General features: G+C 43.1%; 1 protein-coding gene across 3 annotated transcripts in view; it reads right to left on the bottom strand.

Moving 5' to 3' along the window:
- The window catches only part of SCRG1 (stimulator of chondrogenesis 1), a 77,110-nt gene that overhangs the window by 34,407 nt on the left and 24,031 nt on the right, over window positions 1-18,672 (bottom strand). The window contains exons 2-3 of one of the 3 annotated variants that reach the window (XM_081209188.1): window positions 17,600-17,853; window positions 13,416-13,567 (exon numbers count right to left, since the gene is read on the bottom strand). The gene's annotated coding sequence lies outside the window, so the exon portion shown is untranslated. Of the gene's footprint in view, window positions 1-13,415; window positions 13,568-16,698; window positions 16,889-17,599; window positions 17,854-18,672 lie in introns of those variants that run through there. The other 2 variants (XM_081209189.1, XR_014011819.1) reach the window with 2 other exon arrangements.

Raw genomic sequence — 18,672 nt, 5'->3', positions numbered from 1 at the left:
TTTACTTAACTTGACAAGGAGCAAAAGGAGCAGCCTTTAATGTCTACAGCAGATGTTCCTCAGCCCATCATGTTAGTAGACATATTCATTTATTATTCAGGATTTCTGTAACTGGATTTTGACAATCCTTAACCTTAAGATTTTATTCAACACCTCCTGAAAGTACTCCCTTTCCATGACTGCATCTTCTTGATTGACTATGTTTATTTATTAAAATACAGGGGTTTAGTGGAAATTTTGAAAATGACAAATTCCAGCTGTGTTAGTCTGTTTTAGCAAATACAAAAGAAGAATCTTGTGACACCTTAAAGATTAACAGATTTATTATGACATAAGCTTTCACAGACTAGAGCTCTCTCCATCTGATGCAGTGGGCTCTAGTCCAGAAAAACTTATGCCATAATACATCTGTTAGGCTGCAGTCCTAAGGTGGAAGGAACAAAAACCAAAGGCACTTCAGCCCCTATATCCAATGCCCTGTTCGGCTCTAGCCAGCAGGGGAGATGTGAGCACATTTCTTTATTGGCTTTCTGGTTTAAATTTCTAAGAACTTTTTTCTAACAGTGGAAATAATGAGAAGGAAATGGGAGAGAGAGAAATCTAGATACCCTCAGGTTGGGTGTTTGTGTGTGTCAGGGGTCCATGGCTGTGGACACACTCCCATTTTACTCTGCATCCAGTCCACCCCCACCATTGGTTTGTGAAGCCATGTGCAAACAACATTAGCCCCAAGTCACACCTATCCTGTAGTTTCTTACGAAATACTGCATTTTGATGCATTCGCCTCCCACCCATCTTCAAAACAAATCGAATACGTAAGTTATATGAAAAACCTCCATGTTCCCTCTCTTCCCATAGGTGTGAACAGAGAACAGGCAACGTAAGAGACACATTCAGCTGTACTGTACTGGTGGGTACAGCAACACACAAAATGCAAATTGAAATGCAGCATTAAAAAATCAGTCTTGCTGCATTTTAAGCTGGTAATGTGTTACAAAGCCTAAGATAGCTCTGAATCCTTTGAATCCAAGCTATTCCCTGCTCCTGCCCCAGCACACTCACCTTTTGACCTTACTGATGTTGAAGCTCTGGTGTCAGGTGGGACAGGGTGTTGACGGATTCAGTAGCAGTGGGAAGGGGGAATCTAACATCAGATCTCCCTCTCTGGCATGAGAGCTATTTCTCTAAAATTGGAGAGGAATAGCCAGCGATGACTGGCATTCCCTGCAAAGACCGTGCCACAATATTCTGTTTTACATTTTCAGAAATGAATGAGAGTTGTGTGCTAGAGCATCAGACTAAGCCCGGGAAGATATAAGTTCAAATCACCACTCAGCCATGAGGTTCACTAAGTGACCTTGGGAGAGACTGTCTTGACTCTTTGCTGTGCTGTGAAGATAAAAATGTGGAGAAAACTTGCCTGCAATCCTGATTTCCTTAAAGGAAGGGATAAATGATAATAAATAGACGGCACCATACGTCTTTCCCCCTTTTCCTTTTATACAATGCGTGATAGTATAATGTAATTTTTTTAATTACTGGTGAGAGTTTTGAATCTAATTAGAAAAGCAATACTTTGTATATAAATGTCTCGTTGCATAGCTGGTGATCTCCTCTGCTGACATCCTCTTTTTCATGAATAAAAATGTTACACAAGAGAATGAAATCATTCAGCTGTGGCCTGCCATTGCCTCTAAAGTAGAACAGATCTGAGGCTCTGTCTTTTGGATGCCAGCTTTACAGTGTGGTAATAATCTTCTTGCAGTCAGCTAGTTGGAAATGACACTTCCCTGCTGCAGGCGTTCAGTATCCCAAAATGTGCAATGAAAAAGGCAGGTGTGAGTAATTGATTTAACTGTTATGCTGTTCGTTCCCAAAATAGGTCTTCAGCCCCAATGGGGAAATGCTATGGCTTCACTGTTTGGAATTTTGCAGTGTAAGAAGTGTGCCCATCGTGCTTCCTCCATTTTGAAGCCCTAAGGGACAGATCAGTTGGTGGAGCATGTGACTCTTCTTTTAATATTAATTTTTATTCGTTTTATTCGAGCATGTGACTATTAATCTCAGCGTCATGGATTCCAGTCCCAGGCTGGGTGAAATATTCCGGCACTGCAGGGGGATGGACTGGATGATCCTCGTGGTCCCTCCCAACCCTACAATTCCATGATTCTGTGATTCAGCAAGGGAGACCTGCAGGTAAATACAGGCTTCTTCAATCAAATTCCTTTTCTGGGCCTGGAAACATCCATGGAGATGGGATGTGAACGTATATTTACAATGCAGTACCATTCTGGATGCAGAACATCAAATGTGATCTCTATCTGCATTGTAAGCATGAGTGGAGATGTGATTCCAATTGGCTTGCACTGCAGAAGTGCAGGGGCCTTCAGACTGAGAACCCTCTTGTCCTGTCCTGAGCTCCTAGACCTGCACAACATAATGGCCATGCATGGTTAACTCTGAGCTGGGGCTGCTTTGTTTCAAAGTTCCCTGGAGCTCTGTAGCACAGCACCTACATTAGAAGCACTTCCATGGTATGTACCCCTCACTCACACTGTGAAATACAGATGGGTGCATTAGCCATGTGTGTGCATGAGAGTGTACTTGTGTGTGCATATGATTAGGGGAGTTTTTAAATGACTGATGTTTTAATGTATTTTTAAACCCCAGTTGGAAGAGTGGCTGGGGAATAATAATAATAATAATAATAATAATAATAATAATAATAATAATAATAATTGAAATGTAACACATGAAATGATCTTCAGAATGTCCTGGTCATTCAAATATTTGCATTAACCAGAGAAGCAAAGGAAAACACTGTGACTGTGCTTGCAGATCTCTCTGCTCACCTTTACATATGGATTTCAGCAGATGAGAAGCTGCAGTTAATGTCTTTGATACAAAGACTCACCCTTTGGCACAGAGTCAACAAGTTCTTTAATCTGACCACATCCAAACTGGATCAGACCGATACATTAGTCTCCATAGGAGCATAGGTTCTGTGTAGTCATGTGTTCCAAGGAATTTGTTGCAAGCTCCACACTTCAAGCAGAGTAAACAGAAAAAGTGGAGTAAAATTTTGCATCCCCAATGTGACTTGAATGACCAGGAGTGCCATCTTCCTTAACCTGGAGCCCCAGGCAAGCCATTTCCAACCTTGGGTGCTCAGATGTTAGACTACAATCCCCATCATCCCCAGCCAACATGGCCAAGGTTCATGGATGGGTTAGGGTTGTGGTTCAAGAACACACTGGGAATGTTAACACAGATCGTTTTAGGACAGAGCAGGCAGGCAGGCAGGCTCAGAACAATATTCGACTGCTGGTGAGCCCTTTTTGAACTTTGGCTGCTGCTTGGCATCTGGCCCTGCCACTAGAGTATGCCTTGACAGGGAGTTATGGCATATTCTATGTTTGTACCCATATGATTCATGTACTGGCAACTGTGCATTCATATGTCACCTTTAGGGGGGCACATAAAATATTTTACATGTACTTGTGCAGTGCACTTCTACACATGTGTGCTTGGAAGTAACTCCCATCTAGTCCAGTGGAGTTTACACCCAAGTCAGAGTGTACAGGACTGCAGCCCAAATGTGCAAAGCAGCCCTTACAGATGGAAGGAAAGCGAAAAGTGGTTTAAGCTTATGAAAACAGTCTTTATAGTCAAGGCCTGGTAGCCTCAAGACTTCGATGGAATCCATCCAGCTGAGGTATTTGACATTGTTCTGTTGAGGGAAAGAGTCATAAACGTGGTTTACTGTGGATGGCGAAGGCAGTTTATGGTGACTTAGTGTTCCCAGAATAAAGCAGAGAAACAAGAACACTGGGCCATTTAATGAGGCCTTTTCTTGGAGCAGAGAGAAGGATTTTCATTTATCCAAAGCCAAAAAATGAAAGTATTGCTCTATAGGTTGGGATGGGGGGTGGAATCCAATTATTGGCAGTAATAGGTACAGTAGAATATTCAGCTGCTTCACATGCTTAAGCTTTGAGTACTGTTAGTTTAATATTAATGTGGAATTTTGATTGCCAACAGCCTGTTTCCCACCTGCTCTGAATCCTAAAGAGGTGCCTGTGTTCCGATGGTTGGATCCCAACTAGCGAAACCATCTAATTTGAGCTGGAAGTTGTTGGGGAGGGATAATTGGAAGCCACTTTGAAGAGAAAACTGCTTTTTAATTGGAAAAGTGTGATTCCCTCCCCACCTTGCCCTGAGTAGAATGATGGGGGCAGAAGCCCAAGCTTTACAGGGACTGTGTCATGCGCAAATGTTTGCAGAATGATGTCAGGGTATTAGCAAGCGGCTCAGGCTTTCATAAGCAGAAAGTGAACATTTTGGATCTCCCAAAAATGTATTTGCACCCCACTTAAAAAGAAATCTTCCCAGGGTTTCTTATACCACACCATTTTTTACTTCTTTATTTGCTTAACAGAGTACTCTCCTGCCCTTCTAATGTCTATGTGCTACTTAGGGTGGCTTAAAACAATTTAAAATAGAAAAATACCAGAAAAAAACATAAAAAGCAATAAAAATAAAAATACATTAAATTTTAATTTATTGTTTTTAACAAATTGGTTTTTGTAGCAGATGAACTGGCAGAGAGACTATAGAGAAAGGATGACCATTATGGCTGATAGCAAACAAAAGCCTAGTGGAATAATCATGTTTTCACCAATTAGTGACAGACAGCCAAAGAGGAGCATCCATTCTTCACAGAGCAAGGTGTTCTGCAATAATGACAGGTGCAGCCATTGAAAGGTCCCTGTCTCTTGTTACTCTCCACCCTTTGTGGGACACAGAGAATGGTCTCTCCTTCTGAGCTTGGAATCAGACAGCATGGGATGGTAGGAGGGGATCCTTCAAGTATTTTGGAACCAAGACACATCACCATGATTTTACAATCATATTCTTTGTTCATTAATCCAGAACAAAGAGCATGTCTCCTTTTGTTCACATGGATATTAACTAGTGCAGATTAGAACCACTGCTTGCTGCACAAGCATATTTATTTATGAAATCCTCGAAAGATTCCATCAATGATGTCTCTGAATTTTTTTACATATCACTTGGGAAGACAGGCAAACTAATGTCACCAGTGTCAAAGCAATGATTCTTCAACATCAACTTCATCGGACTGGTCATGTTGTTCGGATGCCTGATTGCCATCTTTCAAAGCAGCTACTCTATTCCAAACTTAAGAATGGAGAGTGAAATGCTGGTGGACAACAAAAGAGGTTTAAAGACATTCTCAAGGCAAATCTAAAAAGATGCAGTATAAGCATGGATAATTTGGAAACACTGGCCTATGAGTGCTCCAACTGGAGAATGGCCTCTACCAAAGGCACAATGGACTTTGAAGAAGCACGAACTCAGGGCGAAAAGGAGAAACAAGCTAAGAGGAAGGCACATTTGGCAAATCCTCACTGTGATCAAACTCTGCCCGGAAGCCTATGTCCCCACTATGGAAGGACGTGTGGATCCAGAATTGGTCTCCACAATCACTTAGAGACACACTGTTAAGACCATATTCATGGAAGACAATCTTACTCAACTACAAGTGATCGCCAAAGAAGAATATTTACTTATTTTATCCTTTTCCTCCATTACATCCTGTCTTTCCAGTAATAACAAATTCTCCAAATGGCTTACAATTAATAGAAATAAAAAAATGAAACCACTCTTGAGAATTTCAGCTCTGTGAGGGGAAGCCATGGCTGCTTAAAGTGGTATGATACGGCTTTAAATGTCTAGTGCAGATGGGGCCAGTGTTTGTCTTTGTCACTAGACTTACCGGTATTTGTCCTTCTGGACTGCAATCCTGCACCCACTCACTTGGAACTTAGTCCCATTGTACTTAGTAAAAACAGCAGTGGCTAACATGTGGTCTTCCAGATGATGTTCCACCAGCTCCAGCTAGCATAGCCAATGATCAGTGATGATGGGAGTTGGAGTCCAGCTATATCTGGAAGGTATTTACCCCTGAAGTAAACAATTCTGACTGGTCTGTGAATGTCTGCACTGAAACTATGTGGAGGGCACTTTCCCACTGCAGGATTGCTTGATCCCTGAGTTTTGATGCCATGGAAACTAGAAAAAAATCCTGCAGATACCTACTACTCTGGCTATACACCAAGGTTAAGGCCCTGATCTACGATTTTCACTACAGTATTCCAAAAATCTACAGAGGCAGAGCGTTTTGCTTTCCAACTCACTTCATAACCTATTAGGTCTACTTGAATGGTTCCCAGATGTGTTGCAGTGTCGAAAAAGGTAAATTGAGTTTTATGAGATTATCTGCTATACTTGGATTCTCTTCATGTGAGGGGCTGGGGCAGGGGATAAAGCAAAGTTGGGGCCAAGTCATTTTATGCATTTATCTTTTATTTATTACATATATAATAAATTACAAACCTCAAAACAAACATATTAAAAACCATATGAAATATCAAATCATGGCATTTCTTTAACCAAAAAAATCTGACAAAAGCTAAAGGCAAAACTTAGTATGAGAGATGTGTGGCTAGAAACTGTGGGTATTGTTTTGAAAAAAGGAAAAAAGTCACATGGAGGAGGGTTAAACCTGGATTGGTACCTTTTCATGTGGGAATTGGAATTTAATCCTTCCATCTGTGCCTCAAGCATTTAAGAACATAAGAGCCCTGCTGGATCAGACCAAAGTCCCATTTAGTCTAGCATCCTCTTTTCACAGTGGCCAGCCAGATACCTATAGAAAGCCCCTAACCAGGAGATAACTGCAACAATACTCTCCCCACCTGTGAATCTCAGAAACTATCTCTGACACTGTAAGGAAGCACATAGTAAGAGTGGGCACCAGCCCTGATATTCAGCTTCTATCTATACCAATGCTTTTCTTTTAAAAATCCAATCTGCTTGTAAGCCACTCTGTGCTCTGGCAACTTCATTTTGTGAATCAGGTTTTAAGCTGCTCTGCATAAAACAAAGCTCTGTATTCCCCATTCACTCTTATGGGGAATCTAAGGGTGGCTATACATTCCCCCCCTTTTTTTGGCAAAAGCGGATGAAATTTCCAGGCACAGGAACCCCTCCAGAGTGAATTGAGCCTACTAAATGGCAGACAAATTGGTCCAGGGGCTTTTGTGGGGGGAGCAAAAGGATTTCACTTTCATCCATATTAGGGCAATACTTTTATTACACCAAATAAAAGTCCAAATTTTATTACACCAACTAAAAGTCCAAACTTCATATTGGTTTCATATTTTTGAAGTGGGAAGTGTTTGTTTCTTGCTCTTTCTTACCTTAAAATTAGGTGGCTGAGTGTGGTGTCTTCTTGATTGTACATTTTCAAACACATTTGCAGCTTCACAATGGCCAGCCTAACTTTCTGGTACTTGTTTGTGTTTGGAGAGAAGGCACATCTTTCAAAAGGCATTGCAAACTGAAGCTGTGCAGAATGCTACCCATGGAGTGCTGAAGAGCTCCAGAGGATTTTATTTTCTACCATAGAAATGCATGGTTTTTTGAAAAGTGAAACCATCCACACCTCTTCAGAGCTCTGAAGGCAGCATTCTGGACAACCTCACTTTATGCAAAGTCCATGGATCTAGAGAAACATAGGAAAACATAGAGATATAGTATCAGGAGAGGAGAGAGTACAGAAAAACAGCGGCTGACCAACACAAGCCTTTCTGGGGGCCCTGATCTGACTTGGAGTGCTTTGCTCACATTGCAGAAGTAGCATTCAAACCTTAAGGCAGAGCCTTCCAAACTTTTCATGTTGGTGACACGCTTTTTAGACATGCATCATTTCATGACACAGTAATTCAATTTTACTAGCAAACTGGAGGTTAAACCAACCCCTTTTCAGCCCTGGGAGAAGCGTGGGAAGCGTTCACAAAACACATGTACACACTGCAGCCGACACACTAATGTGTTGCAACACAAAGTTTTGAAAGCTCTGTTTTAAAGGTTAAGAACAGGATCAGTCCTAAATCAGCTGCCATCAGTTTTTCATCAGATCTGCATGCTAATCTTGACGTTTATTTGCTCACTTGGCAACCCAAGAGCTCAGCAGACCCTTTCAGAAGTGACACAAAGGGCACTGCTATAGGGATCCATCTCTTGTGAAGATCGTAAATATGATAGAGCAGCCTTGCCAACCTGGTGCCTTGCAAATGTTTTGGAGTTGCAGTCCAAAAACATCTGGAGGGCATCAGGTTGGAGGAGACAGTGATACAGAGAGGGGTAAAAATGAAAACCATTTAAAAATCAAATGTGCATTCTGTCCAAGGAAGGTTTTTTCTTTAACCGCAAAAGCAGCCATAGTGTGTCCCCCAGTCTTACTGTTTGCAGTTTTTCCTCTTCATTCCTAGGTCTAAATTGAACTGGGGCAGGGGGGTGGGCAAACAGCTAAACAATGCTGAAATGTGGGCAACCCCCTAGAATGTGTTCCTAATTTCATTTGCATATCCATCAGTAACCACATGAATGCTTGTGCTGTTCTTCATCAAATATCCCATATGTTGTGCCGAGGCATGGGAAGCCTCTGCTTTCGAATGTCGAGAAATGTTGGTTTCTCCTCAATCTCTCTGAATCTGCTTTCTCCCTTTCTGATTGAACTGTGGAGGTTGCATCATTGCATTCTTTCTTGAAACAACTAGCGTTCTTCACATGGCTTAAAAAGCCCTTTCCCTGTAGAGTCCAAATTACATGTTACATTGTGGGCATCTGTCTGTCTCAAGAGACAATGGAGCACGCCTCTGGGGGTGAAGTCAAACCACTGTGTTAGCAGCATTGAAGTGACTTCACTGGGGTGCAAGCCTGGGCAGTGTGTATAGAGGTCCTGGGTTCACTAGCGATTAGAACATATTATGTTAGTAACATTTTTATTTTAAATGTGTTCTTCACATTGCAATTTTTTCCTTTTTAAAAAATAAAAAAACATTACACACACACACACACACACATTCAGGATGCAAAAACAAATTATAAACAATAAAATGAAATTAACAACTGCTTTACAATATAATCAATATTTCATAAAATGGCACTTTATCCTGGATATTATTGTTGCTACACAAAACAAAAATGTTTTGAGAAAGCTTCTATCTCCTTGTCTCCCATCTCTGACCCTAATAAAGTCAGTGAGTTTTAATATAAACACAAGATCCAAAACTCTCAGCAATTATACAAACCTTCTTAATCTTTTGGGATGCCTCTAGACATCCATTTGATTTAGCGGTTATATACAATCACAGTTTCAATACCATTGCACAAGTCCTGGCTTACGCTGCTTCATTTGCAAAAAGTCCATGACCTGTACTTTCCTGGAAAAAAAGACTGTAACTTTTCATACCATAAATGTTCCAGGAAGCTTTCTTTTTTGTCCTGCTTTTACTGCACTGTATAAACAACCGTGTAGTGGCAAATTCAGAAGTGCAGGGGTCCCTTCTTGAGAGTGACAGCTACTGTATATCCTCTCATAGCCATGCCCCCTTCTATGTTCTAAGATTATTATTATTATATAATTATAGCTCCCAGAATTCTTTGGGGCAGTCATGGCTGTTTAAAGTTGTATAACAGTGCATTAAATGTATGGTGTCCATGTGGCCTCAGACTTCTCAAATGATTGTGAGCTCTTATTGTATAATATGACTTGCCTCGCAGATCCTGAAATCCTCCTTCCATCGTGCTATTTAGTGCACATGTTCCAAATAATCTTTTTCTTTTTTCTTTTAGTTGCTACAAAGCCTCTACTTGGGGTTTCCTTCAATTCATAGTGTATTTTCGAAATGTTTCCTCACTGGTTTCTTACACACACACACACACACACACACACACACACACACACACACACTTTTCTGAAATTTAATTATTGTATCTTTGCTCTGCTGTCAGAGGTGATGGTGACACTCCCATATGGTGCATGGACTTAACAAAAAACAAAGCCTCCAAACCCATATGTTTACTTCAACAGCTATTAATACAAGTGACTTTAAAGGCTTCTCAACATATGTTATCCATCTTTACCATCTAGCATAATATAGGAAGAGTGTGTATGTTGTGAGCCTCAGATGTCATTGGGAACCACTGTTTAGCATTCATGTCACGTTGACAAATGTCTCTGCTTTTGCTCCTCTTCCCTCTGTTGCCTCCTCTGCTCTCGAAATGGAGAGTGTAAGCTCCTTGAGGCAGAAGCCCTTTCTTCCACGTTGCTGCATGCCAACCCAATCTCCAAGAGGTGTGAGATTCCAGGGGTTTCAGATGCTTACCTAGGGACCATGTTTCCTTTGGAATTAGATATAGCAGAGACTGTGGTGTCTTTATGATATATGGTTTATGTACACACATATACAGCCTAAGCCCACGATGGAGGGGTTCACAGCATTAATACCCCAAGAGGGTCTTGCTTCACTCATAGCACAGCCTTGGATCCAAATAGAGATTAGGCATCGATCTTCTCCACAGGTTTCAGCCTGCTTATTCTCCACACACTCCTACTCTCTGCTCTCAACTCTGCCTTTCCCCTTCCATCTACCCACAAGTTGAGGGAGGGGGTGCCACACAGAGCCCCTTCCTTTGTTCCCATTAATGGCCTATCACCCAGACTAGCACCTCCCTAAAAAACTAGTCTGGTTATTCCAAGAATTAGGGTCCAGGCATTCAGCCTAACCATCACTCCACATCCACACCATCAAACTCATGCTACTTTGTAAAGTGCTAAGTTCTTTCTTTCTTTCTTTCTTTCTTTCTTTCTTTCTTTCCTGCATTTTTGTAAAAATATAAGGTGGTGTGTACCATATACAAGAATTATAATATTAAAACATCAATAAGGCATCAGGAAAAATATCAGGCCAACTCACTATAAATAAAAGAAAATTCACATTTCCAAGGCTTGTATAATTTTTAGGCAATGTCTAAAAGAAGGCAGGAATAGCTTCTTCCAAACCTTTACTGGCCGGGAGTTCCACAGGGCAGGGTCTGCCACACTAAAAGTTTGGTCCCTAGTAAAGGCTGATTAAACCTCAGGGGTGTGAGGAACCATAGGAGTGTCCCATCAGAGGATTTCAGTGACTGAGGTAGAGCATTGATGGCACTAGTGTGTATGTCTGGCTACTGATCACATTGTTGTGTATGTATGTATAAATGCATCATCATCATTTTATTATTAATATGACTTTGCTTCCACCCTGCCTTCTGAAGAGTCTTGGGCAACCATGCAACATCCTAATTAAAACATTCTAATTAAAACAATTTCAAAAGTTTAAAACAACCAAAAGACCATTTCAAAACATGTACAGCAATTTCCATCTGCTTAAAACCTACCCACTGTTCACATACTAAATGCCTTGGTGGACAAAAATGTTTTCAGTTTGTGTTTAACTGATGGTAATATAGAGGGACAAGCAGACTTCCATAGGGAGGGTGCTTCATAATCAGGGCCCATGCTGATTGCTGACACTGTGAGCAAGGCCACCCCTGCTGCTCTTAAGGCTCAGGTTGGTTGAAATGGGAGAGGGATGTTTTAGGTACTTCTGCCCCAAGCTGCCTTCTACCACCAGATTGACTTTGACCCACCAGCTCACAGGCTGCCAAGGCATTGCTTCTAGGACCAGCAACACATGGCATTACCTCACTGCTCAGCTCAGCAGTCTGGCTGTCGCATTTTGCACCAGCTGCTGTTTCTAGATTGTCGTCAAGGGTAGCCTCATGTAGAGCACACAGCAGTAGTCCAAATGGGAGGAGAAGTAATTAATTCATTGGCTGAAAATATCCCTGGTTTGGGCCCAGAAGCTGACATCCTGGAATTTGACGATCTTGTCTCAAATGCCTTTATTTGTTGAAGATATTTATATCCCACCTCTTTTGCATCATGGAAATCAAGGCAGTGCAATGTACACAAAATCCCCAGGCAATCTTCTGTCCAGATCCAAATGCACTTAGCTGCAAGTGCAAAGTGGTTACCAAATGTCAGATAACTAGTTGCAGGCGAGATCTGGAGCGAACTCAGGTTTCCTCAGCATGTCATACCCCAACCTGGAATCAACTTCTCCAACTTCTGCATGACAGCAGGGCAGCTGTCACTTTTAAAAGTGTGCAAGTATGTGAATGAGGTCTATCATGCGAGTCTTTCCTCTAGAATAGTACTCATGTTCTTGGTGGTGATAGTGGTGGGTAGTGCCTATTCTGAAGGAAAGATCCTGACCCTAGGCCCCGCCCATGTGGTTGCAGGCTTTTAAGTATGGCAGCAACACTGTTGGGCGAATTCATAGAAAAGCAGCTCCCATGATAGGCTGGAATATGTAGACAGCACCTAAGGGATCATCTCTGGCTAAGTGATTCTAGTGTGCCTGCAGAAAGGGAGATCCATCTGATCAAGACATTTCTCTGTGTGTATGTGGATTTCCTTTAGGAGCAAGGGTTTTTCACTTAGTGGAAGCAAAGACTTTGCTAAGTGGAAGAGACAGCAAAAGGGTGCCTGTCTATGAACCCATCCTTTCTACTGAACCCCAGAAGAGGAGACGCCCATTCGTGTAGGAACCTCATAGATGCATGGAGCACTGTGCCAGCATCTGAATGTTGTTTCCCTTGGCTTTTTTTTTATTAAATCCATATATCAGCTGCATCATGTATACTACAGCTGGTTCTGCGATAAATAAATAAATGCATATGGAATGATATGTTGAATAAAACATAAATCTGAGTGATATGAATAGAATTTTAATAAAATTAAAAATATTGGCTTATAATTTTAATCATTTCAAAAGTTTTGGGCACTGACATCAAAACATTCTGGATCTGGATCTCACTGCTTCCCCACCAAGATGTAGTCAAGATAATTTTTTATTATTGACATATTCCCTTTGCCAGTTTATAAATTGGGTGTAGAGGCATTCAGAACATGACATTTGTATTGGAAAAATACTATAATGTGGTTTATTCTCCCCCCCCCCCCGCCGCACGCTGAATATTCAAACAAATAAACAAAACGTGACATTTTTATTAAAATTCACCAGGTCCCTTGGAATGTCCTTTTGCTCTCCACAAGCCCTGATTTAAAAGAGAAATGTGTGTTGTTTGAAAAATATTTCATTCTGACTACAACATGTTCATATTAGTGAAATGCTTGAAAAGTTGCTTTTCAGCATCTATTTAGTCTCCAGGCCCTGAGGAATATCTCCATCCTCTAAGAGTTTCGATGTCCTTAGGACCCAACAGGAGAGATCAGTTATAACTATGGAGGAACAAGCTCATCTCTAAGTTGACTTAGTTGGTGTATTTAAAATGTTTTCATGTATAGCAGGTCATTTATATAGTAGGCATGAAATTAAAATGTCAAAGAAAGAAAGAAAGAAAGAAAGAAAGAAAGAAAGAAAGAAAGAAAGAAAGAAAGAAAGAAAGAAAGAAAGAAAGAAAGAATTGACACTGACCTTGGTTGTCTTGTGCTTCTTATCCATGCATGAACGAAGACTGGTGCCTCTCTCGCCCCACTGAGTGGCATCCTAGAGGCACTCCAGGTCTCTCAATCTTGGCAGATTTTTTTTTTTTGGGGGGTGGACCCACCTCTTCTGTTTTGTTTAACCTACATTGGAATTGTTTTACTTATTTTTCCAATTGAATGAGCTTTTTCAAATTTCATAAGAAGTTTGTTGTAACCCACCCTGTGGCAAAGGACAGGTAAGAAATCTTACAAATGAATGAAATCAGTACAGTGGTACCTTGGGTTACGAACTTAATTCGTTCAGGAGGTCTGTTCTTAACCTGAAACTGTTCTTAACTAGAGGTACCACTTTAGCTAATGGGACCTCCCATTGCTGCCAAGCCACCGCTGCTCTATTTCTGTTCTCATCCTGGGGCGAAGTTCTTAACCCGAGGTACTACTTCCGGGTTAGCAGAGTTTCTAACCTGAAGTGTACGTAACCCGAGGTGTTTGTAACCCGAGGTACTACTGTATCTGTTATTTGGAGTCTTTTCTCAGCCACGCGCCTCTACCTGTGCCACACCATTCATCATCCCTGCTTTACATTGTCCTTGAATAATATTTGCCTAGCTGGAATGTGCCCTTGAACTCTTATCATGCTTCTTGCTTGCCTGGATGGACAACAGTGAGAGGGGTGTGTAGAAAACAGCCTGGCAAACAAAGGTACAAGTGTGACCTTTGAAAAGCGGGCAAGAATCGAATGGAACCATCTGGCTGGGAAAGTTCATCCCCCTCCAGCTACCAGCTGCTGAACCAGCTGCTGTGGGCCCTCCAGATGTTGTTGCTATGCAACCCTCATCAGCCTCAGTCAGCATAGACAAAGGTCAGGGAAGAAGGGAGTTGGAGTTCAGTATCTTTCAGTGAGCCACAGATTCCCCGATCCTACCACAGACTGTAGGGACAGAGGCAAAAAGGTAAAAGTAAAGGGACCCCTGACCATTAGGTCCAGTCGTGATTGACTCTGGGGTTGTGGCGCTCATCTCACTTTACTGGCCGAGGAAGCTTCCGGGTCATGTGGCCAGCATGACTAAGCCACTTCTTGCGAACCAGAGCAGCACACGGAAATGCTGTTTACCTTCCCGCTGGAGCAGTACCTATTTACCTACTTGCAGTGGCGTAGCATGGGTTGTCAGCACCCGGGGCAAGGTAAGTAATTTGCGCCCCCTAGCCCGTGGATTTGCACCCCCTAACCCGTGGATTTGCGCCCCCTAACCCTAACCCCCAGATGTTGCGCCCGGTGTGGCCGCCCCCCCTGCACCCCCCACGCTACGCCACTGCCTACTTGCACTTTGACATGCTTTCAAACTGCTAGGTTGGCAGGAGCAGGGACCGAGCAACGGGAGCTCACCCCACCATGGGGATTCAAACCGCTGACCTTCCGATCGGCAAGTCCTAGGCTCTGTGGTTTAACCCACAGCGCCATCTGCGTCCCAGGGACAGAGGTAAAGGCTGGCAATTTGGACAGCTAATTCTACATCTCTCTCCAGGAGTAGAACTGTGTTTGGCAAGATGTGTTGCTACTTGTGTATTAAGCCAATCCCTAGGATCAGGTTCGCCAGAAGATATTAGGACAGCCCACCCCAACCTGCTGGCCTCCAGCAGGATGTTGTGTTTTAAACTACAACATCCATCAGCACCAGCCATCACAGCCCTTCTGTCTGAGATTGGTAGGAGTTGCAATCCAAAACATCTGCAGGCTACCAGGTTGGCAAAAGCTGCACTCAAAGTTTTCAAACAACAGATTACTATTTACCTGCAATATCTCCTCTATTGTAGAGTGATCTTCCCTTTTGCTTTTGCTCCTTCTGGCCCCTGATCTGAATGGAGATAGACCACCTTGGTTATATACTCAAGTTCTTTGGGTTTGTTGGGCTGCAGCTGAAGACTGATCCCAAAACTCACCACAGGATGGGACCGGCTTGTTGCTGTGCTGGTGCAGCAATCTTGTTGTACAAACATTGCTATGTGTCATAGGCGCCGACTCCATGGGGCCTGAGGGGGCCCGAGCCCCCTCAAAAATTCGTTTGGGGGGGCTCTGCCCCCCCAATAATCTCAGGCACCCCTCCAGCAGAGCGCCACCGCCGCCCCTCCCCCAGCCCAAAATGCACAGGGTCGGGCTGCATGCCTCCTGCCCTCCCTCCCGAGCAAAAGCTCCACCCAATTTCCTTCGGAGCTGATTAATAGGCGCAGCACGCTCTCCCCTATTCGCTCACGAGGAGGCGGCGCCACTTTATCTGCATATTCATGAGCTTATTTATTATTCATGAGCTTTACCGGGGCCCCCCCAATATTTTTTATAAGTCCGCGCCCCTGCTATGTGTCATTGCAAAGGTCCAGGAGCAGGGTGTGTAGCCTTCCCCCTGTCCACCCCCAGCCTGTTCTGATTGAATTCCTTTTCACCTCCACCCTTGTTGAAGCGCCAACATTAGTATAGAACCCAACTCCTAGGGGCCAAGGTCCCTTCACCCCCCATAAAATATTTGAGGAGGCTGCCCACCCAAGCTGATGGGCATTGCCATTCAAATGGTGTGTGTTTGTGCTGTGTCTTGTGATCAATTATGTGAGGTGAGGCTTACCTGGCACTCCCCTCCCCCTCATATTTTACTCAAGTTGGCACCCCTGAACATTACTGGGGTTAGAACTGCAGAGGCTTCCATGGTATTGGGATGGGAACCAATGAGGTCAGGTCTCTGTACTGCTGTGGGGAACAAGCCTTACTTGAGATGGCCATGCTGTAAGATCTGGACTCCTCCCATCTAAATTCAGGTGTCAATTTATGAATAAATCATATTTCTTAAAGCTATGACAGCCTCCACCACATACTGATTCTCAAAGGAACACAGAGCCTTGGTGAGCACCTGGAACCGACTGAAATCTTGCCACAGCTCAGCAGAGATTGGGGGTGACAATCCAAGCCTTGTAACCATGTTTTCCCCTTATATTGCCACAAATTAAAGGTGGGGGGGGGCCCGCGGAGGTTGAACATGAAGGGAGAGACATAGACTATCCCTGTGGCGACTCTGCCTTTGACTACAGCCCTTTCAAATTGCTGCCTGTCCTGTAGAAATAAAGTTAAATGGCTACAGTAGTTTCTGTACGTGTTTTTAAACAGAACTGAGCAGAACTATATCTGTAAGATATCTGTCGCTATCGGGCTCTGTTACATAGACTGTGAATTTAATCAAAACACCTCTCCCTCTCTTTTCAAAACATCACACCCTAAAAATAAGTGGTACATGTACATATTTTGATGTTTATTCCTACCGGATCGTGAACAAAATGGATCTGACAACTTTTCCCGAGTGCCTCTTCAATAGTCACTTAATGGAAACGTTGGAACGGAGAAGTCTGTTTAGAGTTCTTTCCTTCACTTGCCTCTGAACAAAACCTTAATGGTGTGTTTACGGCCTTGAGCTATGCTGCCTGTGAATAAAAGAAATCGTGGGTGGGTGGGTGGGGTGAAGGGAGAAGCTGGAAAACTCTAGGAAACACGTTTCTGCCGGTGAGGCCTCTGGAGTTGCCCATGTGCATCCCACATTGTGCCTTGCCCACGCTTTGATGTTTCTCTCCCCCCCATCCCCACACGTAAAACATACCTCATGGCCATCTTCCTCCCAAATAGGTGATCTGAAAACTCCCTCTGATTTCGGGGGATGGGGGCAGCAGGATTGCCTCTGAATACGCTATACAGCAGAGATGTGTTATGTACTTTTAAATCCGGCATGCTTATTCAGAAACAAGTTCCGCTGCCTTCCGTGGGGCTTCTGTTTACGATTATTGCTGCTTCAGTGTACACAGTGGTACCTCAGGTTAAATACTTAATTCGTTCCGGAGGTCCGTTCTTAACCTGAAACTATTCTTAACCTGAAGCACCATTTTAGCTAATGGGGCCTCCTGCTGCCGCCGCACCGTCAGAGCACGATTTCTGTTCTCATCCTGAAGCAAAGTTCTTAACCTGAAGCACTATTTCTGGGTTAGCGGAGTCTGTAACCTGAAGCGTATGTAACCTGAGGTACCACTGTATTCAGACTCTTTTCTTCATTGCCAAATATCTCTTAAGATGCTGCCACCATGCGAGCTAAGAAGAGTCGGTTTTGATTGTCCATTAATGAATTAATTGCATTTCTATCTCACCTTTTTCTCCAAGGATCTCAAGGTAGTGTGCATGGTTCTTCCCACTCCTTATGTAATCTCCACAACAACCCTGTGAGGTAAGTCAGATTGAAGGTCACCCAGTGAGTTTCATGGCCAAGCGGGGATTTGAACCCTCGTCTTCCAGGTCCTAGTCTGTAATCACACCACACCATTTCCTGAAGGAGCGTCTCCACCCCCGTTGTTCAGCCCGGACACTGAGGTCCAGCTCCGAGGGCCTTCTGGTGGTTCCCTCGCTGCAAGAAGTGAGGTTACAGGAAACCAGGCAGAGGGCCTTCTCAGTAGTGGTGCCCACCCTGTGGAATGCCCTCCCATCAGATGTCAATGAAATAAACAACTATCTGACTTTTAGAAGACATCTGAAGGCAACCATGTTTAGGAAAATTTTTAGTGTTTGATGTTTTATCGTGTTTTTTATATTCTGTTGGGAGTCGATGGGCGGGGTATAAATATATTATTATTATTAGTCATCATCCTAATTTTTATAGGTAAGGATTGCAGCCTTAAACCTTACTTTTCCCATTCCCCTTGGAAGGAAATATGGAGAACAGGAAGGGAACAACCAAAATGTATAAGAGAGAACTGTAGAAAATAGGAACATCGAAAGCTGCCTTCTACCGAGTGAGACCTCCAGGCTATCTAGCTCACTATTGTCTACACTGACCAGCAGCAGCTCTTCAGAGTTTCAGGCAAGTGCATTCCCAACCCTATTTGGAGATGCTGGGGATTGAACCTGGGACTTTTTGCATGCAAAGCAAAAATCCTACTGACCCATATCCATCCGGCAGCTTCTTGAGAAATATTGCTGCTTGATGTCTTTCCCTTCCAACAAGCTTCCCTTTGAAAACTTAAACCACTGAGGTCTGTACATGAGTGATGTGCACAGATGTCATCATATGTGCAGATGGCAGTTTCATGAATAGGAGTTCGGGGAGGGATTGCAGGTGTGGGGAAACCAGACAGGTGATTGCATTGGGTGAGATCATCTCCATCATCTCCATCATCTCCACCATCTCTCTAGTGTGTACAGCAGTGTGCAATGCAACTTGAAATGT

This window comes from Podarcis bocagei (genome assembly GCF_964188305.1).
Source record: "Podarcis bocagei genome assembly, chromosome: 9".
Classification (NCBI taxonomy): Eukaryota; Metazoa; Chordata; class Lepidosauria; order Squamata; family Lacertidae; genus Podarcis; species Podarcis bocagei.
Note: the sequence above shows the minus strand (reverse complement) of the source record. Positions and strands in the feature narration are given on the sequence as shown.